This window comes from Nannospalax galili, unplaced genomic scaffold, assembly GCF_000622305.1.
Source record: "Nannospalax galili isolate Female #2095 unplaced genomic scaffold, S.galili_v1.0 scaffold1437, whole genome shotgun sequence".
Classification (NCBI taxonomy): Eukaryota; Metazoa; Chordata; class Mammalia; order Rodentia; family Spalacidae; genus Nannospalax; species Nannospalax galili.
The window spans coordinates 2,286,921-2,311,602 of NW_008341050.1; the positions used below are offsets into that span (position 1 = coordinate 2,286,921).

The following is a 24,682-nucleotide window of genomic DNA, read 5'->3' on the forward strand; positions in this document are numbered from 1 at the left end:
GATCCCAATGCTGTGCTTACAGGTGTACACCACTGTGCCTGATTTATACAGCGCTGGAGGTTGAACTCAGGGCCTCGTGCATGCTAGGCAGGCACTCTACCTACCAAGCTGCATCTCCAGCTTATTGCCCTTTTGAATGGACCCTGTGCTTTTCAGTCCCCCAACATTCCCTATTGTCTCACATTTGGTTTTCTTTTTTAAGTGTATTTTTATTTATTTATTTTTTTTTTTTTACTTTTAGTGTGTATGTGTGTGTGTTGGTGTGTGCCACAACTGGCAGGAGTTGGTTCTCTCCTTCCACCTTGTAAGTTCCAGCAGGGTTGGCAGCAAGAGCCTTTACCCTCAGTCATCTTCCTGCCAGCTTGTCTTATTAGACAGCCTGGCCTCAAATTTGCAATCTTCCTGCTTCAGCCTCCCAATAGCTGAGATTACAGGCATGTGTGGCACCATACCCAACTCCCTGTCACATCCTGGACCCTCAAAGCATGTGAGCTGGAGACCTCAGCTTGAAGAGAAGGCACCCAGAGTCAGCAGACAGGCTCCACTAGGCACCTATCCTGAAAGTAGCCTTCATGAGTGGTTGAAACTGGTTATAGGCCCAGCAGACACTAACAGGGGGGCAACCACTGTTCGGCCAGCACGCAATGAATGCAAACCACGCCACTCGGCCCTACAGGGACAAGGAAGAACAAGAGAGTCTGAGGCCTCCAGGGGGGAATCATGTAACCAGGGGTCAGAGTGATACAGACCAGTGGGAAGCACTGAGGAAGGACTGAGGAAGGGGTGGAGGAAGAGAGGGAGGGAAGAGAGAGGGATGGCCTGAGGAGGGAGCCCACTCATACCCCAAGTCCGCAGGCTTCCTGGAGTAGGGGGTACCTGTACAGTGTTGGAATCACCCACATGACTTGCAGAAGTTCAGCCTCTTCTAGAACACAAAATCCTGTTCCATCCCTACCTCTCATCTACAGGAGGCAAAAATGCTGCCATCTGAAATGGGACGATGGAATGCTCCCTCTCCCAGGGTCCAGCCTCACCCACGGTTCACCCCTGCTCTGCTTGCACACTGACAAACAAATGCCCTAGTGCCAAGAGAGGCCCTAGACCAAGGTTCAAAGGAAATGAATGCTTAAAAAAATAACTACAATTGGGAAGCTGGGCATGGTGGTGCACACCTTTAATCCCGGCACTCAGGAGGCAGAGGCAGGCAGATCTCTAAGAGGTCAAAGCCAGCCTGGTCTACATATCGAGTTCCAGACCGGCTGGGGCTACAGAGAGACCCTGTCTCAAAAACAAACAAACAAAAAACTACAATTGAATAAGAAGCCAACCAGTTCAAAGGCAATTCAGTTCATTTTTAAAGCCACCTTTACGTGAAAACATTGCATCTCTTCAACCGGAGAGCCGAAGAAAACTGTTAGGCTTTATTAGGCTAGATACTTTGGAACTGGCTGATTTGGAAATGGATGAAAGCATGCCCATACCTTAGAGTCCTGCTCCATAAGATCTGTGGCTGTGCCAATCCTTGACCCCCTCCCAGACATTCTGAACAATAGTGGAGCCTCCCTCCTCCCGACAGAGGTTAGCTTGGAAAAGACAGAGCTGGGGTGCATGGGTCACAGGAAGATTTTTCACCTGTAACACAATCTGCCCTACCAAGCCTCTGATCCCAGTCTCAGTCAGGTTTAATGGCTTTAGGGCACCATTAATCCTGCAGAGGATGGGGGGTGGGGACACTTGCTACCATGCCTGCCATCATCCTTGAAGCTCAATGCTGGCGACCTCTAGGACAGTACAAGTAGAATGTCCAGTCCACACTAGGGTGGGGATAGGGCATCCTCCCATCAGGCTCTTAGGCAGCCTGTTCTCTGCACATTCCTACAGCTATTCACTGAGAGGTATTACCAATGAGCCAGTCCACTGGAGGAGGGCAGAGGAGGTGGAACACATTTACACAGCTCCTTCTGAGCAATGGACAGTATTCACCTGCCCAGGACATCCTGGAGACAGAGCCTACACATGCAACTTCTAGAAACCCACCTATCCCCTCCTGGATGGAGCAGACATGCAACAATATATTAAGCTGTACAGAAAGCCATATTGACACTTCCATCTGTTCAAAGCCCCACAACACAGACACTCCTGTGCCATCCACAGATACAGCCCCCAGGAGCCACCCAGCCCTAACACAGGGATCCAGGGAAGACATTCCATTCAGTTCTCAGCCCTGTACTCTTCGACTACTACACTCAGAGATGCCCTAGAAGGTTCTACACCCCACATCACAAACTTAACTGAGCACATGAACCCATCAAGGATTTTAGCAAATACAAAGCCTGATCCAGGAGGTTGGAATGGGGCCCAGGGCTCAGCACTTCTAACAGACTCCCCCAGTGGAGAGTCTAGAGATCCACAGGCCACCCTCAGGCAGCAAGGTTCCACTAGGCCTCCACTTACCCAAAGTGCATTTTAAATCAGTACCTCAGGGAGGTGTCCTTCAAATACTGAGTGAAGTAAGGAAGCCCGAACAGTAGAATGACAGGTAAGGTAGCTTTGTGGGGCAGGGGAGCTATTTGGGAGATAACCAGGACCACCTGCCCTGGTAATGTCTGAATCCAGCCCTTTGCTAAGCAGCTATGAGGGGCTCAGCTGATGGAGCTGGAGAGAGCATGACAGGTGTGGGTGAGCGCTGGCCAAAGCTGGATCCTGATCTCCCTCTCCATACACCACCACCACCAGAATCTGTTAGCCTCCAGCACCTGTGCAGAGCCTCTCTGTTCATAGCAGTGACTTCCTAGTGCCAGGTTCCAGCCCACAAGAGTGGTCTCTCTGCCATGAAGGCTTGCTGTCTGCCTTCCCTCCTCAGCATTCAAGGGACACAGCTATTCCTGCAGCCAAGGTGCCCCTTGCCTGCCCCTGCTCAGGAGAGTGACATCTGGTCTTACCATCTCCATAGGTGCTGGCAGTGCGCCTTCCCCTGCACCAGGACCCAAGCCTCCCTTCCAGCAGCTCCTGACACCTACTGTGGGCTAAGCACACTACCTTGCACTTGGTTCCAGCCAGGCTCTGCAAGCCCATCCCCACACTCGGCCTGATTCCTCCCCAGGCAAGGGTCTGGCTCACCCAACACACATGAATCCTCACGTCTCTATCGCTCCAGGTTATTTCAAAATCTAGATTGGAGGCACTTGCTAAGGGAGGATAGGGTCAAGGGCTGCTAATGGATGAGGTCAGGTGTGCGGAATGGGCGGGTCCCTTTTCAGTAGGACTAGGAGCAGGGGGGCGTGTTACTGCCCAGAAAAGGCTAATTCCGAGTGACAGCGACAGGGCTGGAGCCCGAGTTGCAGTGGGGCGGTGGCCTGCGGTGAGGGCCCTGGATCTCCGCTGGCCACTCAGAGGCAGTGGTTCTCGGTGCCACTAGCTCTGAGCTAGATAGAAGTCAATGCATGAGAGCCGACCTGCCACCACCCTAGAACACGCAAGATCAGAACGCGACCCGGCCTGACCTGTGGTGACTACAGTGATCCCAGGGCCAGCTCTCGGGACAACAGTCCACAACCCGAAGCTGGCTAGCCTCAGCACCCGGGAAGCGAAGCGCGGGACACAGGAGGCTCCCAGCGCTGCCAGGGCACGTCTGCCCAGAGCCGGATGAAACTGGGAAGGAGGCATGAATCCCCTGGGGTCTCGCGTGGGCATAAGAACATGGGTGGGGGGAGATCCACGTGACTTTCGATCCTTTCAGTGTCGCTGCCCACCCTGCGGTGAGGTGCCACACCTCATCTCCGCGCTCCAAATGCGTGCCCTGAACTCAGAGGGGACAGGATGGTTCTAATCCCTTCTCCCGAAGTCCTCCCCACCCCAGACCTGGATCCTCAAGGATACGCCTAGAGTGAAGTCCCCCCCCACTCCCCACCCCGAATTTGCGGTCCCAGGGAAGAGGACTGGGGAATGGCGCGTGTCTTTCCAAGGCCTGCGCGCCGAGAAACCGGAGTTCCGGGGAATCAAAGTTGCCGCGCGTCCAGCAGTGGGCTCCGAGCAGGATGCAGAGCCCGGCTTGGGGCGTGGGACAGGAGGAAGCTCCGGGCGCCCACCGTGCGCGGTGGCCAGAAACAAGTGGCTCGGCCGGCTGCGGTCGTTGCCCAGAGGCTCCAACTTTGGTGGCGCGCGGCTGGCGATCCGCGCGGGGAAGGCGAGGGGAGCAGGGAGGGAAGGGCGGCGCGCTGCTCTAGGTACCGTAGAGCCGGTGGAGCGGCTGCCGCGCCTCGGGCTCTGCTCGCCGCCGGCTTGGCCCTGCGGGCCGCCTGCTCGGGTCCTGGCTACCGCCGCGTCTCTCCACCCGCACAGAGGCCGCTCCGGGGTCCACTCGGGCCGCCCGATCGCCACTGGCTGCTCGAGGACTGAAACTTCAGGCGCTCGGGGGGCTCGGACGAGGCTGGCAGGGCACGGTCCGGGGCTCGGAGCCTGCGCGCTCCATCCCGGGGGTCGGCTCCTTCCGGCGCCGCTCAGCGCCCGGCAGTGGTGGGACGCGTCCCCTCGCCGCACATTGCGCAGGGCTCGGAGCCGCCGCCGCCGCCGCTCAAGTCCACGATCAACTTTCCCTCGCTTCCTCCGCCCCGCGCCGCGCGGTGGACAGTCCCCGCCTCCTGACGCGCCGCGCTCCCCTAGGCGAGCTCCGCCCGCCTGCGCCCGAGCGCAGCACCCGGCTCCCGGGACCCCGACTCTCCGCTTTACACCCGACTCCCTGCTGCGGGGCGGAGCCCAGCTGGGTTCCCAGGTCCGGACAGGTCAGCGCCGGCTAAGCTGCCCACTGAGGATGTCGTGGCACCTGCTGTTGTGGCAACTCGTGGGATCCCCTAAAGGGGCAGAAGGGAGCCCGGGAGGAGGCCCAGGTGCGTCCGCGAGCCAGGTCTGCAGGACTGTGATCCGGCAAACAGGCGGGACCCGGCTACAGCCTCCTATCAGCACTCGGCTTCGACCCCGGGCTGCCGTGCACCCGGGAAGCCGGGCCCGCTCTGGGCCTGTGAGCCGGCGCCATCTGTTGGCTTTAAGCGCCCCCTCTCTGCTCCCGGAGTCGCTGAGTGGTCCCTCTGGTCCTGGGCGCTGCTGGCCAGTTCTGGGCTCCCACCATCTGCCTGCGTCCACCCTAGGCTGCGCACCCACCTGTGCCTCTCTCCAACTGAACTCAGACTGCCTTTGACCCTTAGAAACAAGATACCCTGGGTCTGAGAGACCCTAGAGATCCCCAGGCATCCTCATCCATGGGAGACCTCTCTGCCGGCTGAAAGAGCTTTCGAAGCTATTTGACAGCGTAATTGATGGGGTGCACCGCCTTCCCCCGGTAGCCTTTAGTGCTAAGCACTCTAAATTCTCTGATGCCTCTCTACAGGCCAGCTTCTTGAAGGTGGCTGCCTGGTGCCAAGCTCTGGGCCCAGACCTTCTGAGCCTCAAATCATTTCACCTTCAACACGGCTTTCCACTAGGCCCAGAGGTTAGCACAGCTGTCTTGGGAGAAAGAAGGCTTTAAGGAGGCCAGTGACTGGCCAAGTAGTGGAAGCCAGAATTGTACCAGGGTGTCTCTGGATCTAGAGCTCCAGTTCTTTAGCATTCATTCATTCATTCATTCATGATGGCTATGTGCTGGCTCAGTAAAATGGGCTCTAAGAGGATAGTGCTGTGCCTCAGGGGACCCCTCTAAAGGGGAACCAGCCTTTAGCCAGACAAACACATCAACAGGTAACATTCCAGTCAGAAATGTAGCAACTCCATGAATTTCCCAAAGGTCAGGAAGAAGGTGGAGGAAGCAGCCCCAGGAGCTTGCTGGAGCTGTCTTCCCAACTGCAGTCCCACAGAGGGCACACAGGACTGGGGTGGAGGAGCTGATCATTGGCACCTTGGAAGGAGGAGGAGACCTAGTTAACATCTGAAGGATGAGCAGGGATAAAGTGGAATGCTAGGCAGGAGAAACAGCATGTACAAAGGACCTGTGGTGGAGAAGAACTGGCTTGTGTAAGGAAGGCCAGAGACTGGAGCATAGAGTGGGCACAAAACACACAGTGAAAGGTGAGACATCATGCTGGCCTTCATCAGAGTTGTTATTTTTTTAATATTTTATTATTTTTTAATTTATGTATGAGTGTATTGCCTGCACATATATAAGTGCACCCAGGTCCTGCAATGCCTGAGGAGGAGAGAAGTCATCAGATTCCCCTGGAACTGGAGTTAAGGATGGTTGTTAGCCACCTTGTGGGTGCTCGGAATTGAACCTGGTTCCTCTGGGAGAGCAGCCAGGGCTCTTAACCGCTGAGCCATCTCTCCAGACCCTGTTTTTGTTATTGTTTTACAGTGCTGAAGATCAAACCCAGAGCCTTGGGCATGCTAGGTGAGTGATCCACCACTGAGCTGCATCCCAGCCAGAAGTTAATTTTTATCCTAAGAGTAATTAATGTTTCAAAGCAAGTTGCTGAGTGGATGGATGCTGAGAGGAAGCAGTGGCATGATCTGACTTCTAGTTAGGAAAATGGGGACTGGACTGGGAGGTGCTAGGTGACATGGGGAGATGGCTTCAGTTAAAAATATGGACTTGTTGGGGCCAGAGAGATGACTCAGTGGTCAAAAGAGCTTGTTGCTCTTCCAGAGGACCAGAGTTCAGTGCCCAGAACCCACACTGTGGCTCACAACTGCCTGGAACTCCAGCTCTGGGGGATCCAACACCCTCTTCTTGCCTCCACAAGAACCCACACACATACATTTTAAAAAATAAGTATTAACTTGTCAAATGCTATGAGCCCGCATATTCTTTAGAACAAGGGTTGTCAAATGACCGCTCATAGGCCCAATCTGTTCCACCACCTGATTTTGCAAATAAAGAGGTTTTGTTGTTTCATTTTATTTTTGTTTTTGAGACAAGGTCTCCCTATAGCCTCAGCTGTCCTGGAACTCACTATGTAGACCAGGCTGGCCTCAGTTTCACAGAGATCCACCTGCCTGTGCCTCCCAAGTTCTGGGATTAAAGGCATACACCACCATGCCCAGCCTGTAGATAAAGTTTTATTAACAGTAACATTCAAAGGCTGTACAGACATGCTTCTCTGTCCAAGACTCTCTTCATGCCCCAGGCTGTATGGCTGGCAAATCCAAATTCTGGGCCCTCATGGAAAAGAAGCCTGCGAATCTCTGTGGCTCTAAATGCCGCAGAAGTGTCAGAGAATGAAACATATGCATATGCACAGGTGCACACACAAAAACTTCTGGCCCCAGGGCTCACTCCCACAGGCTGTCCAGGAGGCTGGTGGCCCAGACCTGAAGTGGGAGTGGGGCGGGGGGCAGTCAAGGGGCAAAACCCAAGGCTGACAGATGGTGTGTCAGAGGTGAGTGTCAAGGAGACCCCATGTTCCCAGCTTACCAGAGTAGATGGATGGGTTCCCAAAGTGGGCTCTTGGGGATGGAAGGAGGAACCCCCATGTGTTACAGTGGGCATGAGGGTGTCAGTGCACTGACAGAATGGAGCTAGACAGGCCACTGGGCAGAGAAGCTGGGGCCATGCTCTTGGGTGTCCTAGAATCTCAGCTTTAGATGGATGGGGTCCACAGTCAGGAACTCTGGGTTCAAGCTGGATGGCTTTACAGTGGGATATTGGATCCCGGTGTCCTCCTTCTAAATGTCTCCTCCCCAAACCTTTTTTCTTTCTGGTTTGTCTATATCCCAAATCCCTTCACTATCCCTGTTTAAACTGTGACTCCTCAAACTGTCTGTGACCATCTTACATACAAGAAAAACATCACCTCCTCAGATGCGGACATGATGCCTCTGTTCATAAAGTCTCCTTGGCATCCACTTTTATTCCCCAATGTAGGTGATAAGTGCCAAGAACTGGGCTGCCAGTCAGGGTGTGGTCAGCCTGGAGTCTCCCCTATTTAAAAAAGATTTAATTTTTATTTTGCATGCATGAGTGTTTTGCCTGCATGTAAGTGCAATGTGTAAGCAATGCCCACCAAAGCCAGAAGATGGCACTGGACCCCTGGAACTAGAGTTACAGATGGTTGTTAGCTACCATGTAGGTGCTGGAAACCTGACCCAGGTCCACTGCAAGAGCAGCCAGAAACCACTGAGCCATTTCCCAGCCCCCCTTTTATGAGACAAGATCTTGTTAAGTGTCTATGGCTGACCTGAAACTCACTATGTAGTCCAGGTTGGCACTGAACTAAAGGTGACCTCAACTCAGCTTCCTGAGTGATGAAATTACAGTTGTATGCTAACACAATTGGCCAAAACATACTTTTTCAGAGATTTAGATTAAAAGTTGTTAAAATGTCCCTATCAAAAAATCATTTAACCAGGCTGAAGAGATGGTTCAGGGATCAAGAGTGCTTAGTACTCTTGCAGAGGACCCAGGTTTGGTTCCTGGCACCCATATGGTAGCTTACAACCCTCTATAACTCCAGTTCCAGGGGACCTGACACTCTCTTCTGGCCTCTGCTAGGCATACCCATAGTAAACCTACATATATGCAAGCAAAACATTCCTATGGGAACAGTGAGAGAAGTGGGGGGGGGTGAGTAGGAAGGTCAAAAGGGACATGGGGAGGGAGGGAGGGAAGGAGAGAGGGAGGGAAGGAAAGAACAGAAGAAAGGCAAGGGGGGAGGAAGGAGAGAATGAAAGGGAAGACGCCCAAATCTGTTGTGAACTATCTGACCCATGGAGTCCCAGGAGTGGATGGGCCTGCCTTGACACAGTGGCTCCTCTAGAGGAGAGAGGCTGAGTAGGGGAGGCAGAGCCCCTGAGACATTACCACACAGTGGACCTGCACCTTAGCCACATGTCTGAGCCCTGGTTTCCCAAACTGTAAGGGGTTCAAGAGGCTCCCAGCTCCTCTGAACACTGTAGTTCAGGTGGAAAGAGAAAACTCTACAGAAAAACACTCTGTAAACTGAACACCAAACAGCCTCCCCCGAGGGCCACCATTATTGTGCCTACAACCCCCACTTCCTTTGGTGGCCTCTGTCACTGCTTCCCTTTCTGCCTCATGACCAGGCACTGTTTTCTGCCATCTCCCATGCCACCCCTCAGCTGACAGAACACCATTTGCTGCTTCCTGTCAGGTCCCCAGCTCCCACCCCTCTCCCTGGGCCTCTGCCACCATAAAGCAGACACGTGTGTGCCTGTGCTGGCTTTGTGAGCCCACAGAGCCTGGTGCAGCTGTGGCAGCTCAGCTCACAGAGTAGCAGGGCTGGGAGGCTGCCACTTCAGGCTGGACACCCACCTGCAGAGTGCTGGCCTTCAGGAGGCCCCTGGGATGTGGGGTTCCCTGGGCTCAACCCTGGAGGCTCCCCTGTCCCCTATGTGGCCTTGGAGCTGGGCTCTTTCCCACACTTTCTGCCCCACTCTGGCTCCCTGGCCCATCATTTATTTATAAAGTATTCATAGCAAAACGAATGACAAAAAGTTAGAAGCTAATTAAAGCTGGCACAGATTGGCACGTGAGGCCATGAATTATGCATGGGTGTAGAATAGCACTTGGTGGCTAGGATGGGTACCAAGTGCTCAGGGCACTCACAGGAAATGGGTCTGAGACAACCCGCCCCCCAGCCACCTCACTCCCCCTGTCTCTCAGAGGGCTCACAATCCAGGCCCCCTGACTCTCTGAGGAGCAGCTGGAACGCTTATTCCCCCCACCCCTCCACACACCCTAGTGGGCACCTTGTCTGTGCCTATCCCAGCATTCTGTGCTGGGAGAGATGGCAATTCCTAGAACACAGGCTATACTCACCCCTCAGAAGCACACACGCCCTGGCTCTGCAAGCCCAGGACTATGATGGACAGAGCCAACCTGAGATCAAACCAGCTAATCAGTGACAGAGCATCAGATTGGAAGACTGCACAATATCCTCACAGATGAAGAACCCAAAGGTCCAGAGAGGGTCTGGGTCTAGACCCAGTGACACAGCAATTAACAGTAAACATGCTAGGATTAAGTCAAAGCAGATTTCGTGCCAGCGTGGCTCCAAGCTCTGTGTGAGGACCATCTCATCCAATCCTCACTGGCCAAAGATGCTGTAACTATCAACACAGATAAATGAGGAAACGAAGGCCAAAGAGAAGTGAGAAAGCACCTTGCCTAAGGCCACCAAGCCAATGAGGGGTAGAGTCTGGAGTAAACTGTACTGGACAGTCTGACTGCACCTTACCTGCCTTTAGATACCCCATCTTCAGGGGTAGAGGGGTTGCCATAGAAACAGACCTTCCGATCTGACCAGTCCTGGCTGACCTCCCAACCTGGCATTCTGGAAAGTTCCCCCAAGGGATTCTGAGAGCAGAGGAAAACCAAGGGTGAGGCAGTTGGGTTTTGCTCCCAATAAGGCAGTGGATATAAGGTCTTGTTCCAATTTGACTTTAAGTATATAGCCTTTTAGGTGCCTCAGTTTCCTCATTTGTAAAATGGGGCTAGTGTTATTATGGCTTGGAGTTGGGTGATGTGTTACTTTTCTTGTTCTTATAACAAAATTCCTGACCCAAAGCAATTTAAGGAAGGGTTTGTCTTGGCTCACAGTTTGAGGGTATAGTCCATTATGGTAGGGAATCATGGTGGCAGGAGTTTGAGGCAGCTGTCATGTATCCGCAGTCAGGAAACAGAGAAAGATGAATGCTGGTGCTCAGGTCACTTTCTCCTTTTTATTCACACCAGGACCCTAGCCCATGGGATCTTGTCACCCACACTGGGGGTGTGTCTTCCCATCTCATTTAACCTAATCTAAAAAATCCCTCACAGATGTGCCCATAGACTTGTTTCCATGGTGATTCTAGATCCTATCAAGTTGATAATCAAGATTAACTACCATAGGTGACTTGAATTCTGGCTGTTCCCCCCACCCTTGGTTGCCTGACTTCCTTGCCTCAGTCTGCTCATCTGTTGTGAGGACTGAAGGAACTGGGGAATGTCAGCTCAGCATGTAGCCAGTGCTCATGAAGCTCTAACCATCACCACTAGCTCCTGGTCCCGAGGGTATCATGAGGACAAAAATAGGACATGTATGACACAGGAGACCTGTGCACTGTGGATCAGGAGAGACTGTATCTCCCAGATGCCAAGCCTGGGCCCAGCTCTCTATCTCTTTGCTCCCAGGAGCCAGGAAAACATTCTCATGCAAACATTTCAGGCCACATAGACAAACCACCATTCTCAAATGAGTGTGTTCCCTTCCAAGGAATGTTCTGTGTGCATATGGAAATATCCAGTGTTTGGCTGGGAGCGGGAATGGGCAAGCGTGAGACATTGATCACAGCACTTCTGTATTTTTGACTTTTGAACCATATGAATAGCTCAGATTTGGAAATAAATATAAAGGGTACGCTTCAGGCAGAACAAAAGTGGTCCCAGATGGAAGCGTGGATATTCAGGAAGGAAACGGGAGCAACAGAGAAAGAACCGCTGGTAAATACAAATGATCTTGGGTGTAAAAAAAACAAGGAGACAAATGTTTAAAAGAGAATTCAAAGCCATGTGACCATAGCACATGGGTCAGAAAGGGGATGAGGGATTTGGGATGTTTTGAGGTCCCTATATTGTCTGGGTCACAGGTGAAATGGTGACTATATGGTCAACATTAATAGCTCAAGGATTCTCTTAGTCTTCCGCTTGCCCAGGAGGGAGGTAATTCAAAGGATAGCTGAGCTGCCAGTAGAGGGAGAGCAGAATACTGAAGTGTTTACACACATAAGCATGTGCTGAAATTTTAAAGAATGGCTGTTCCTAAACACCACCATACCACACAGATTGTTCTAGAACTCAATTTTGTTTTATTTTCCTCTCAAGATGTGTCCTGTGGCTCTTTTCCCATTGCCACAGAGAACAGGAGTGACAGAACAGCAACTTTCCAGGGCCTCCCAAACACCAGTTTTGTGTGACTGTGCAAGCCACACGCTGTGAAGCTAGTCAGGATGCAGACCACAGTATAGGGAGAAGGCAGAGATAGCTGTGGGGACTGAGAAGCGGTGAACAAGTCCTGTTCTCTCCAGTCTGAGAGCCCCACCATGGCCTATAACACAGAAAAACCCAATGTCTGTTAAAAACAAAACAGAACAAAAAAACAACAGGCTGGGTGTGTGGGTGTGCTGTAATACCACTGTAATCCAAGCTACTTGGGAGGCTGAAGCAGGAAGATCACAAGTTCAAAGCCAGCCTGGGCTGCCAAGTGAATTCAAGGGTAGCCTGGGCAACTTAGCAAGATCCTGTCTCAAAGTCAATTTTTTATTTTATTTTATGTGCATGAGTGTATTGCTTGCGTGTGTGTAAGTGCACCCGGGTCACGCAATACCCACAGAGGTCAGAAGAGGGCATCAGATCCCCTGGAACTGGAGTTACAGTTGTTAACCACTATGTGAGTGCTGGGAATTGAACCCGGGTCCTCTGCAAGGGCAGTCAGTGCTCTTAACTGCTGAGCCATCTCTCCATCCTGTCTCAAAGTAAATTTTAAAAGAGGGCCAGGGAGTTAGCTCAATGATAAAGTACTTGTCTAGCATGAGATCATGGGTTCAATGCCTAGTATCACTTAAAAATCAAACCACAAAACTCGTCCTCTGGTTGATATCCGGCTTCCAATCTGAGCCCTACTGCAATCATAAGCCCAGAAAACAGCCCACTTACATTTCCATCACCAGCTGCAGAGAGCAGGGACCAATAATAGGAACTGAGGTGTGTCTACTCGAGCAGTAGACTGAGCTCAGAAGCCCAGACTCTGCCACACTTGACCTGAAGGACCCTGAACAAGTCATGCACTCAGTCCAACCCTCCTCTCCTCACAAAACATGAAAGTATAAGTTCCAGGGTCTCTTCTGCTTGGAGGGTCTCAGACCGGCTCATTTTTCTTTATCTTCTCACAGAAGGTTCTTAAGAGGGTTGCATCCATAAACTCACTTAACCTTCTCAACAGTTCTATGATGGTGGTGTGGATATTACTGTTCCCATTTCACTGAAATGGCCATTGAGGCCCAGTGAAAAATTAACTGGGCTGTATGCAGGATAAACAAAGCAGGGGACTCAGGGGCCACAGATGCTTGCTCCTTGCTTCCATAGGGTGTGGTGCACATGAGACGGCTTCCTTTCAAGGGTGGAAACCTAGAGTGCTTTCATCTCAGAACCAGATACCTATGGCTGCACATGGGTCACCAGGGCAGGACAGGATAGGGTAGAGAGGCCCACAGGCTCTGACTGTCTTACCTGGAATGACAGGTGAACACACACAATTCCTGCCCCCCATTTCCTGGTCTGATGAGTATCTCCCTCCCAGCTACCAGGAGGCTGAGCTAGGAGGGGCTGAGCACCATGAGTTGGCAATACAGGTGCTAAGGAGCATGAGTGGGGTACCAGGAAGTGCTGGAGGCAGGGGTTTGAAGCCAGGTAGCGAAGCTCAGGGTCTCCTCTTGAACTACTGTTCCCTGTCCTCTGTGAGCCAGTACCACATCCATGCGGGTGAGCAGGAGAGTTTGGTGTGCTAGGTAAGTATGGCGATGTGGACCATCCTTGTGAATCGAGAAGGAAAAGCAGGCAGCCAGGCAGATATCATCAGGACAGCTTGCCATTGTCCACGGTTGACTCATCCTCACTGCCAGGTACCTGCCATGGGCCAGGAGCTCTATAAGCATCAATCTGGTTCTCCCAATTCCTTGGAAATAAATCACCCCATACTACAGCTGAGGACAGGATAAGGAAAGACTAGGCAGCAAGGGCCTGGTTGTGCAGGACTGTAATCTCAGCTACTCAGGAAGCTAAGGCAGGAGGACCACAAGTTCAAAGCCATCCTAGGCAACTTAGAAAGACCTTATCTCAAAAATGTTTTAAAGGCTGAGGTTGTTACTTATTCATAAGCCCCAGCACTGCAAAACAACAACAACAACTACTACTATTGTAACTGTGTAAACTGGCAGTGGCCAAGAACTAGGAAGTCCCAATTCCCCTTGGAGAGTCTCCTCAGGGACTGCCAGCCCTTTGCTGCCAAATCAGGAAAAAGTGACATACGAGAGAGGGGTGGGGGAGGGAGGGAGAGAGGGGGAGAGAGGGAGAGGGAGAGAGAGGGAGAGAGAGAGATTTCTGGGTAAGCTCTGGAGCCAGAATAAGGGCTCCACTAGTAGCAGGAGACAAAACAGCACAGCCCCTACACTTCTCCAGCCTGGGCAGAGAGGGAGAGAGGGAGAGAGAGGGAGAGAGGGAGGGAGAGGGAGAGAGAGGGGGGGGAGAGAGAGACAGAGACAGAGAGAGAGGAGCTATGGCCTAAGGGCATCCTGAAAACTTGAAGACTACCCATATGTTGTGGCCTTACCTTTAGCTGGTTAGGGAAATTGCAATTATTCCCCTAGGTAGTGTAGATCTGCAGTGCAGGGCGCCACCTGGAGGCTGAGTGTGACACAGCACCCCGCCCTTGGGGCTGTGTGTATAGAGAGCTGGCTTTGAAGGGAAGGCCATAGAACCAATGCTATAGAAACCTGAATCAAAATCACACCTGGCTGGTGTCCCCAACTCCAGCAGTCCTTCAGCCCTCTGCCCTACTCACCAGGCCCCCTAATCCCGGGCATCCTGGATCTGTCCCTAGCCCTGTTTATGTAATAAATATGACCTGAAAACCACCCAAGGCTTAGGTACTCTGTGGCTCTTGAGACTGGGAATCTGGATTCCTGGGTTCAGTCTCTGCCCAGGCATTAGCTAGCTGTATGATTCTTGGAAAGTTGCTGCCCCTCTCTGGGCCTCAGCTACTACCCTCTTTACAGCTGAACAACAAATAGGCCTGACTTTGAAGCACAGCCATGCTACTCCTTGTCTGACTTTTGGGGCAAATTAATTAACCTTTGTGTGCCTCTATCAGCTCATCTGGAAAATGGTGGTCATTCACTTACACAGATAAAGTTACAGCAGATGTAACACTTCCTATGAAATGCCCAGCTCAACCTTACTCCCTTTCCTTGCCTAAACAAGAGCCTGGTTCCCAGAGATTTACTGAAAAACCTTCCAGATCAACTACAGCTCACACTCTGCATACACTGTGCCCATCTATACTAGCCAGGAACTCTTACTGGTGGGATACTGCTCTCCACTGAGGTCCAGTCAGCACATGGGGAGGGCCTCCTTCTCCTCCTTTATCTAAACCCTCTGCCTTTGCAGCAGGCTCTTCCCTCACACAGATGCCTTGTGGACATCCACTCCCTAGGTGTTGCCGCGTACAACCACAGCAACTGTTTGTGACTATATTAAAATTCTGGGTAGCTCCAGCCCATGCCAGGCCCAATGAGAGGAAGGAACATCAAGAAGACTTCCTGCAGCCTTTGAGGCAGAGTCCACCTCTCCCTCCCCCAGAGACATGCAAACTAGCTTGGGGACAGCTCCAACTTTTGACCTTGAGAGGTTTTGTTGTTTCTCTGCATGAGCCTCAGTTTCCTCATCTGTAAAATGTGAGTATAGCTTCTGGCCTGATTCCTCTGACTTTAAGATTCCGAAAATCCTCCATCAGTGATACAGTCTGGCTGGGGATGTAGCTAAGTTGGCAGAGTACTTGCCCACAAAGTGCTAGGTTTGATTCCCACCAACACAAACCTGGCTAAGTGTCACATGCCTGTAATTCCAGCATCTGAGGGGCAGAGGCTGGCACATCTCTGTGAGTTCAAGGGAGGTGAAAGCAGGAGATCGTGAGTTCAAGGTCAGTCTCAGCTACATCTTAAGTTTGAGGTCAAATGGGCTACATGAGACCCCATATACCGAACCACAAAGAATCCAGACAGGAAGCTGTCCTGTGCCTAATACTTTTCCTTCCCAGTACACTGGGCACAGATGGACAAAGGCTAGCTCTGAGGCTATCATGTGGGACACGGTGGGTGTCATTCCTCCTCTAACGCTATCATGTGGGACACGGTGGGTGTCATTCCTCCTCTAATGCTATCATGTGGGACATGGTGGGTGTCATTCCTCCTCTAACACTTGAGGGGAACAAAGACAAAAGGAAGGAACTTGGGCCTCCCCAGAGCATCCGAGCCTCTTCCTCCTTCCCCTCCCTCCTTCCTCACACCACTTCCCTGGTGCCCTGCATGTCACACATATATCACGCCACTCAGTCCTTTCAGCAAACTCAGGTAGGTACTGTCCTCCTTTTAGAAAAATATCATGGCTCAGGAGACTTAAGTGGAGAAAGCTGGTTTCAAACCCAGCTGTACAGTGAACTAAGGTTTAAATGATGCAGGAACAGACCCTATTACTAAGGACTTGCTGGGTGCTAGGAGAGTTTGTAGATTTCATTTGACTTAACTCCCACCACCACCTGTGCTAGTTAGCAATCATACCCAAGTATCCAGGTAAGGAAACCGAGGTTCAAAAGGCTAAGGAAGCCTCGTACTTCCCCTGCCGTTCTAGAGGATGCCTTGGGAGTCAGACAGATTACAGTAATCAGCTAATGCCTCCGTGGGGTTTGGAGATGAAAAGCCCTCACTGAAAGTGCTAAGCATGATGATTAAGTGGGAAGGTGGAATTAGCCGCACAGAGGGAGCTGGCTGCAGCCATCGGATAGGATTAGCTACTTGCTGCTGTTTGAGTGGATGCAGGTAGGCAAAACAGACTGGTCCTGCTCCTATCCACCTGAGAGATGGACTCTGTCGGCCTGGGAGTGGTGGTCAAGACAAGTGTTGAAGGGACAAGCAGCAGGTACAGAAAGCAGAGTGGGCCCTCAGCTCCTCATTCATTCACTTATGAATCCATCTCTCTAACCAGGAACTACTGTGGACCTACTGAGTCTCAGCCTCTGTGCTGGGTGTAGAGACACAGTCAAGAACAATGCAGAGAGGCTCCCAGTCTAGTGGGGGAGAAAGACGTTATAATCATGTCAAGGAGGTGTTAATACTGTGAGCTCTTCCATTTTTAAGGACAATTTTTAGAGTAATTTTAGGGTTACAGCAAAGCTGAAAGCAGAGACAAACCTCCCTCCCACTGTCCTCCACTTACACAGTGCTCACCTTTATCCACGTCCTCGGTCAGAGCAGCACATTTGCCAAGGCGAAGAGGCTGCGATGGCGTGTCATTATCACCTGAGTCTGTAGCTGACAACACCAGCTGGTACTCAGGGCATTGTATGTTCTCCAGGTTTGGACAAATGTATTCATGGCAGGTATGTGAGCTTGTTTTACACGAGTTCTTACCTTCTTTAAAAGTTTTAGATTTATTTTTTTTATGTGTATGACTGTTTTGCCTGCATGCAAGTGCACCTGTGGAGGAGGCCAGAAGAGTGTCAGATGCCCTGAAACTGACGTTAAGGATGGTTGTTAGTTGCCATGTGGGTGCTAGGAACTGAACCTGGGTCCTCTGCAAGAGCAGCCAGTGCCCCTAACTGCTGAGCCATCTCTCCCACCCCAAGAGCCTTACCTTAAAGGCTCACACCATGTGGGCATGATGGTGTGAGCCTTTCAGGTGGATCTCCCAAGTTCAAGGTCAGCCTGGTTTCCCTAGTTACTTCAGGTGGACTGGGACTAGAGAGACCCTGTCAAAAAAAAAAAAAAAAAAAAAGATACAGACCAAGATATAGTGGGAGGGCTAGACACAATCAACTCTCAGTTGATAACTGAAGCTAGGTCATGAGTACATGAAGCTCACCATACTATCTTGATTTTCTTTTATAAATGCTTGAAATTTTCCATAATAAAAGTTTAAAATAAAAATAAACTTAGGTGCAGTGGCTCACACTTATAATCACAGCATTTGGGGAGCAGAGATGGAAGGATTGCTGTGAGTTTGGGGCTAGCTTGGACTATACAGTGACTTCCAGGCCAACCTGAGCCATGATGTGAGATTATCTCAAAAAACAAAAACATAAAATAGACAACAATAACAAAACAACAACCTGGAGGCTGAGGCTGTAGCTCCGTGGTAGAGCACGTGCTTGATATATCTGAGGCCCGGGGTTTGATCCCTAACACTGAGAAAACAAAAACCAAGATAATACTTCCATGCATGGTAAGTACCAGAGAGGGAAATGAGTGGTGTGATTTGTTAAGGGTCCTCTTCACCCAGGGTGTTGAGGACAGCTTTTGGCAGGGTGTCACAGTAATGGTTAAAATAACTGTCTTTTCCCTCCCCCAAGGGCAAGCTTGTGGGGTCTGGCGAGAGGCCCTACCTTCTGGGCATCACCAGCAGTTCAGACAGACCTGAGTTCTGAAAACTCAAGAACAGTCCTGAATTCTCTCATCCCACAGGGCTGGGGAACCGAGAAAGGCCTTAACTGCCAGCTTCTCACCACCACACACCTGTATATGCTTGCTTGTGCATGCCCCACCTGCCAGGAGCAACGAGCAACCATATCCTTAGAAAAACCTCAGAGGAGCATGGGAGGATTCCATGTAACAGATGGACTCGCCAGCCCGCAGCTCAGGCAAAGACCAAGCCTTGTAGTAGCGCGCGCGCGCGTGCGTGCGTGCGTGTTCAGCTGGTTAACACAGCCACATTTACAGATGAATAAGAAGGGCCAGATCACCTGGGTTAAAGAACATTTGGCTGGGATGCTTATTCTCTTAATTTCCATTAACTCATTTTCAAAACAAGGACAGTATCTGGACTGTCCGTAGAAAATGAGATGAGGGACAGACAAAACAGAGCAGGGCACACAATACGTGCTCGACAGACACCAGTTTCGTTTCATCATTATGTGTTCCATGCCTTACTCTGTTTTATTATTTTGGTTTGTAAGTGTAGGGATCGCACCCAGGCCCTCGCGCGTGTCCGCAAGCACTGCCCCCAGCCACACCCGCAGACCTGCAAGGGTCACCTGCTTTTTATCACTGGTTTTCCGTCTTCTCTTTCCTCCGAGTAGGAGCGTGAGGGACCCGGGGCGGGAAAAAGTCTCCTCCCTGCAGGGTTCTCAGACGCGCTCTCCAGGCCCTACTGGCCACGCCCCTCGCTGAGGCGTCCACCCCGTTGCCGGGTAACCGCCGGCCCCAGCGCAGCGATTGGCGGTGCTGCCTGGCTCCCGGCATGCCCGGCGGCAGACTTGCCGTGGCCCTGGGAGCCTGTGGGAAGTTGAGTCATGGATACCCTGGGGCTCTGGGCTCAGCTTGGGGGTCATCTTCCAGAGGCGGCTGGAGCCTGGAAACCCAGCCTAGCCAGCCTGGTGCAGCCCTGGAGCCCCATGGCTTCAAGCTTTGATGATGCCCATAGTGACAGTTGTGACAATTGTCTCTTGTAGATTTTACATCCGTTTTGAAGGTACACAGTGGTCAGTGTTTTTATCACAGCAATAGAAAGTAATTTAATTTTCCCTGACTCCCAAGGTTCTATAGTCTATAATTCCAACCCTAAGGGCGCGTACAGATTATAACGCTAAAGGCCTCTCGTGAGGATGGGTCTGAGGGCCCAAATGAGGTTAGTGGCTAATCATCACAGCAGGGGTAACAGCTACCAAATGCTTCCTCTTCAACGTCTGCTAAGGCTTCTCTCCACTTCTATTTTTATCTCTTCCTGTCCCCTCCACCAGTCTGTGCCCCACATGTAAAGGGGATGCAGAGGCTCTTGGTCTTGGCTAAAATGGGCAGCTTGAAACCAATCGCAAAAGGACTCCTGCTAATGGGACCTTCAAAAGAGGGACTGTATCTAGCCTGTGACACACTGTCTTAGTTACTTTCTATTGCTGTGATAAAAACACTGACCAAAACCAACTTGGAGAGGAAAGGGTTTATTCGACTTATAGCTCACAGGCCATCATCAAGGGAAGCCAAGGCAGGAACCTGGAATACAGACTATATGCTGCTTAATGACTTGCTCCTGAGGCCCATCCTCTGCCTGCTTTCTTATACAATACAGGACCACCTGCCCAGGGATGGCACTGCCCATAGTGGGCTGGGCCCTCCCATTTCACTCAACAATCAAGAAAATGCCTCACAGACACAGGCCAATCAAAGGGAGAAAATTCCTCAGTTGAGGCTCCTTCCACCCAGGTGACAACTGAAACTATCTAGCACACACATTAATATTAATTTAATATTAAATATTTCTGACTCCATTGTTTTACTTACTGGGTGTAGTAGTACATACCTTTAATCCCAACACTCTGAGGCAGGTGAATCTCTGTGAGACTGAGGCCAGCCTGGTCTATGTAAGTAAGTTCCAGACCAGCTGGGGCTACAGGGAGACATCTCAAAACAAACAAATAAACAAATAAATAAGATCTGTGTATCATTACTTTAATAGAAAACCAATATAACCTGTCATAAATAAAAGGTAAGAAGCCTCAGCGATACAAATGAAAACATTGTTTTCTAGAGTAGCTCTAGTGAGCTCAGTGTCTCCTTAAAAAGGAAGAACATAGGCTGAGTGATGGCTCAGTTGGTAAAATGATTGCCGTGCAAGTGTGAGGACCTGAGTTCAATCCCCAGAACCCATGTAAAAAGCTGGGTGTGCTGACATGCACTTGCAATCCCAGCACTGGGTAGGTGGAGACAGGCAGATTCCTGGGGATGAGTGGTCAAACTAGTAAGCCCCAGGCCAATGAGAGACCTTCTCTCAAAGAACCAGGTGGGTGGGTCCTGAGGAATGATAACTGAGGCTGATCTCTGGCCTCCGCATGCACACACACACACACACACACACACACAAAGAACATGGAGCTTTAGGGAGGGGGTTGAAGAATTCAAGCAGGAAGCTAGATGTTTCCAATTGGTAATCAGGATTCAGAAACTAGAAAGTCAAAAGTCCCCATGATGCAGAGGTTAACACTGCCAGGTAGCATCTGTAGTCAACCAGCACAGGACCAAGAGCTGGTTCCCATGGAGAAACAGTGGCCAGGATGGTTTTCAACCCTGCAGTGCTCATGTCTGATTTCCAGCATCTTCCCTGATTCTCTCAGGGCCATGAAACAGGTGAGGAGTATGGAATATAGTGAGTGTGTCACAGGCCTCCCACTTTACCCATGTCACCAAGATGGCTGTAGAGCCATTTTGGGAACAGGTGAGATGTTCAGAATTTGATAAGCACCAGCTGGAGGTAGTGGCCATCCAAACATTCAGGAGGCTGAGGCAAAAGGATTGTTATGAATTCCAGGCCAGTTAAGAGCAAGACTCCGTCTTGAAAACAGAACAAAATAAAACAAACAAAAAACCCCAACCAAACAAAACTGAACATGATGGCACCAAAAGCTGTTTGCCTGTCTCTGCTGCATCTTCAAAAGATCCAAGGAAGTGGGGAGCGCTGCTGTTCCCATCTGGCTTTCTGGGGAAAGTTACCCACTTCCAGATCAGAGTCTGCATTGCCAGAGGGGTGTGTAAAGAGGAAGAGGATGTTGGGAAATGGTTTCACATGCAGCAAGACGTGGGTGGTGATGCCATGAGCCAAGGAGGCAGTAGGAGATCTGCCTCCTTGGCAGAGGAGAGGCCCCACATTGTGCTATGAAGGTGGCAGTCCCCTTTCACCCACTGACCTTCCTTCCCCCTTGCCAGCTGAGCACCTGCACCCATCCAGGGTGAGGGTCGGTACAGGCTCAGGTAGCACCCCTCTGCTGTTGTTGCTTCTGACTCCAGGCTTGCCCACCAATCCCAACCCCCAACCATTTCCAGGATTGACCCCTTGGTTCTTCTGTGTCATTCAGCCCCATGTCTCAGGGATTTTCACAGTGACAGCACAATGGAGCTCTGTCTTCTTTCTGTGAATTAACAGACACCATTAGGAGGCAAAAGGGAGGTCAGCCATTGCCAGGGGGACTCACAGTCCCTGCCTATGCTCTGTCTTGCATGTTCCTAGAGGGTAGGAAGTACTTAAGGGAGAAAGAAAGGAGTCACAGAAATCTCTGCTAATCTTTACTAATCCCAGTTGCATTTCCTAAGAAAGTCCAGCACTGAATACCGAGAAAGGCAGATGAGAGGGAAATGGGACAGAAGGCACAGAACAAGAGGAAACAAAATGGGTGACCTGCTCCGAAGGAGCATAGTTTAAACTTCTAGTGATGAAAAGAACATGTGGGGGCTGGAGAGATGGCTCAAAGCTAAAAGTATTGTTGCTCTTGCAGATGATCTGAATTCAGTTACTAACACTCAGAACTGTCTGTAACACCAGCTTTAGAGGGGTCCAATGCCTTTGGCCTTCACGGGCACCTGCACTCATGTGCACAAACACATACAGATATACATAATTAAAAATAATAAAAATAAATGTAAAAAACAAAGAGCTTTTGTGAGCCTAGGACAGGAGTAAAAACAAAAACAGGAGGTCTGGAGCCAGGGCCTAGCTGAGTGACATGTCCTGCAGCACACAAGCACCTTCCACCTTGACACACTGACCTTCAGAACAAGCCTGAAGGTCAGGCTTCTTTTGAGACTCTGGCTTCTCAGAGTTCTGCTCAGTTCCACATCCGGAAGGGTCTCCCAGGCACACGCGGAAGCCCCAACCTGTTCCATCTGTCCCCAGCCCTCCTTCATGCCTAGGAGAGTCCTATACATCCTGTCCATAGGGGATTGGGTCTAGGGCAAGGCCTGTTGGGGCCCTCATCACAGGTTCACACCCCTTTGGCAAGGGACTCTGGTGTCCCAGGCCCCTAGAGCATGCTCCAGGGTAGCATGCTGTGGCCTCCAGGCTGCCAGGTCCCCTTGGCCTGATGACTATGTTCAGGGAACAAGATGGCTCTAAGGGCTAGTAGTAGTTTTATTTTCCTTATTGCTATGATCAAATGCTTGACAAAAAAAAGCATCCTAAGGGGGCTCAGAGAGATGGCTCAGTTGTTAAAAGCACTTATTGCTCTTCCAGTGGACCTCATAGCACCCATGTCAGATGGCTCACAACTGCCCGTAACTACATCTCCAGGGGAATCCTGTGCCTTCTATTGGCCTCCAAGGGCACCTATACTCAAGTGCACATACTTACACACAGACACACATGATTTTTAAAATTTAATCTTTTTGAAAGAGCAACTTAAGGAAGGGTTTATTTTGGCTTATGGTTTGAAGGGATACAGTCCTCATGGTAGGAAAGGTTGTGGCAGCTGGTTACTTTGCACCCACAGTCAGGAAACAGAGATGAATACTGGTTCTCAGCCCACTTTCTCTTCTTTATTCAGTTCAGGACTCCAGCTCATGGGACGGGCCTTCTTTCCTTAGTTAAGCCTCTCTAGAATCACCCATCCCTACAGATAGGCCCAGAGGTGTGTTTCCTAGGTGATTCCAAATCCAGTCAAGTTGACAGTGAAGATTAACCATCAGAGGACTGAATAAACATAGCAAGAGTTGTTAATACCTTGAAAACCCTTTGCAGTTCATAAGACTGACATGCTCAGAATTTGGGGGGGGAAGCAAGACAAATATTCCAAGTTCCTGGAGGTCAGAGAGGTCAGTGACTCACCCAGAGTTCCCTAATTCTAAGCCAGTTCTTACTCTTCCCTAGTTAAAAAATGGAGGTGGCTGGTCTTTGGTTAGAGTATGAAGAGCTTGAACAGCAAAAAAATAAGGAATGGAAAATCTCCCCACCTCCTTATGACAGCCCCCGGGGACCACCAACCACCGAACACCAGATGGCATGGCACCAACTGGCCTGGGATGTTGAGGGCACTGACCCCTCCTGCACCATCTCTGAGAGCTCCAGACATCACTTTTCAGAAAGATGACTTTGAAGAAGAAGCCAGGCCAGACTTCTGCATTTTTAGCTCAGGGGACATTATTAGAAAAGGCAGTTGGTTCAGTTTCTGTTTCAGAGTAGTGCTGGGTGGTAATGGCTCATTTCCCCTGTTTGAGTCTCAGCAAAGATTCAGCAAAATGAGAAACACTGAGCCTCACCTTAGCAGCTAATGAGATCCAGAGAGCACATGGGAGGTGTGACCCTCTCCCAGCAGGAGGTGGCCCTGCACCCCGCCCCACTGCTCCCCAGTTCCAGCAGGTGCCTGCCAGGGGGTGAGATCGCAGCTCTGCAGCTCAGACTTGCCCCTCTGTCCTCTCCCCATCCCTCTCCCTCTCCCTCTCCCCGTCCCTCTCCCTCTCCCTCTCCCTCTCCCTCAGACATCAGGTGAGGAGAGCAGGTAGGAGAGATAGATGCAGGAGAGGAGGAAAACCACAGGGAGGGTGGAGGGGATGAACTTGGCACTTGAAGTGCAGAGGCCGCCCTGAGTCTGTGGCCATGTCTGCAGAAGGCTGAGTGAGTCTGCAGTTCATCCACTCCTTCAAGGACCTTCCAGGTGAGTCATCAGCCAGAACAGGAGCAGGTGAAACTTTCACTACCTCCTGGGCCAGGGGCAAGCTCCTGACAACCCCTCATCCATCTTTAGGAGCATAGTGGTTCTTAGACAAGCAGCATCAACCACACCTGAGATCTTGTCCTCCCACCTATTCTGTGGGGTTGGGGGGCGGGGGAGGGGATGAAGCCCTCTGTAAACTAGCAAGTGGGTCTGGGGATTCTGATGAGTCCTGTTGCTGTAGGAAGAGCTGAAGATGGTCCTAGAGGCCAGCAGCCCTGGGCTTCAAGCTGGCTCTAACACTTAGAGCTGCATGCCTGACTCCAGGTTTGGGCCCCTCCAGAGCAGGATACTAATCTTCATGGTGTGACTCAATGGGTGACAATTCCCCAGTTTCTCAGACATCAGACCAGACAGGCCATGGGGAATTGCCACAGGCCTGCCTCTCAGACCCTTTCAGATGTGTGACTTCTGCCTCATGCTCAGAGCTGCTTCCTACATCATGTGACTTGACTGGTTCTCAA

At 50.9% G+C, this 24,682-nt stretch overlaps 1 protein-coding gene across 1 annotated transcript in view; it reads right to left on the reverse strand.

Moving 5' to 3' along the window:
* The window catches only part of Cdh23 (cadherin related 23), a 426,621-nt gene extending 422,054 nt beyond the window's left edge, over positions 1-4,567 (reverse strand). Inside the window, exon 1 of the mRNA XM_029565149.1 lies at positions 4,231-4,567. The gene's annotated coding sequence lies outside the window, so the exon portion shown is untranslated. The remainder of the gene's footprint in view (positions 1-4,230) is intronic.
* Positions 4,568-24,682: the final 20,115 nt, after the last annotated feature.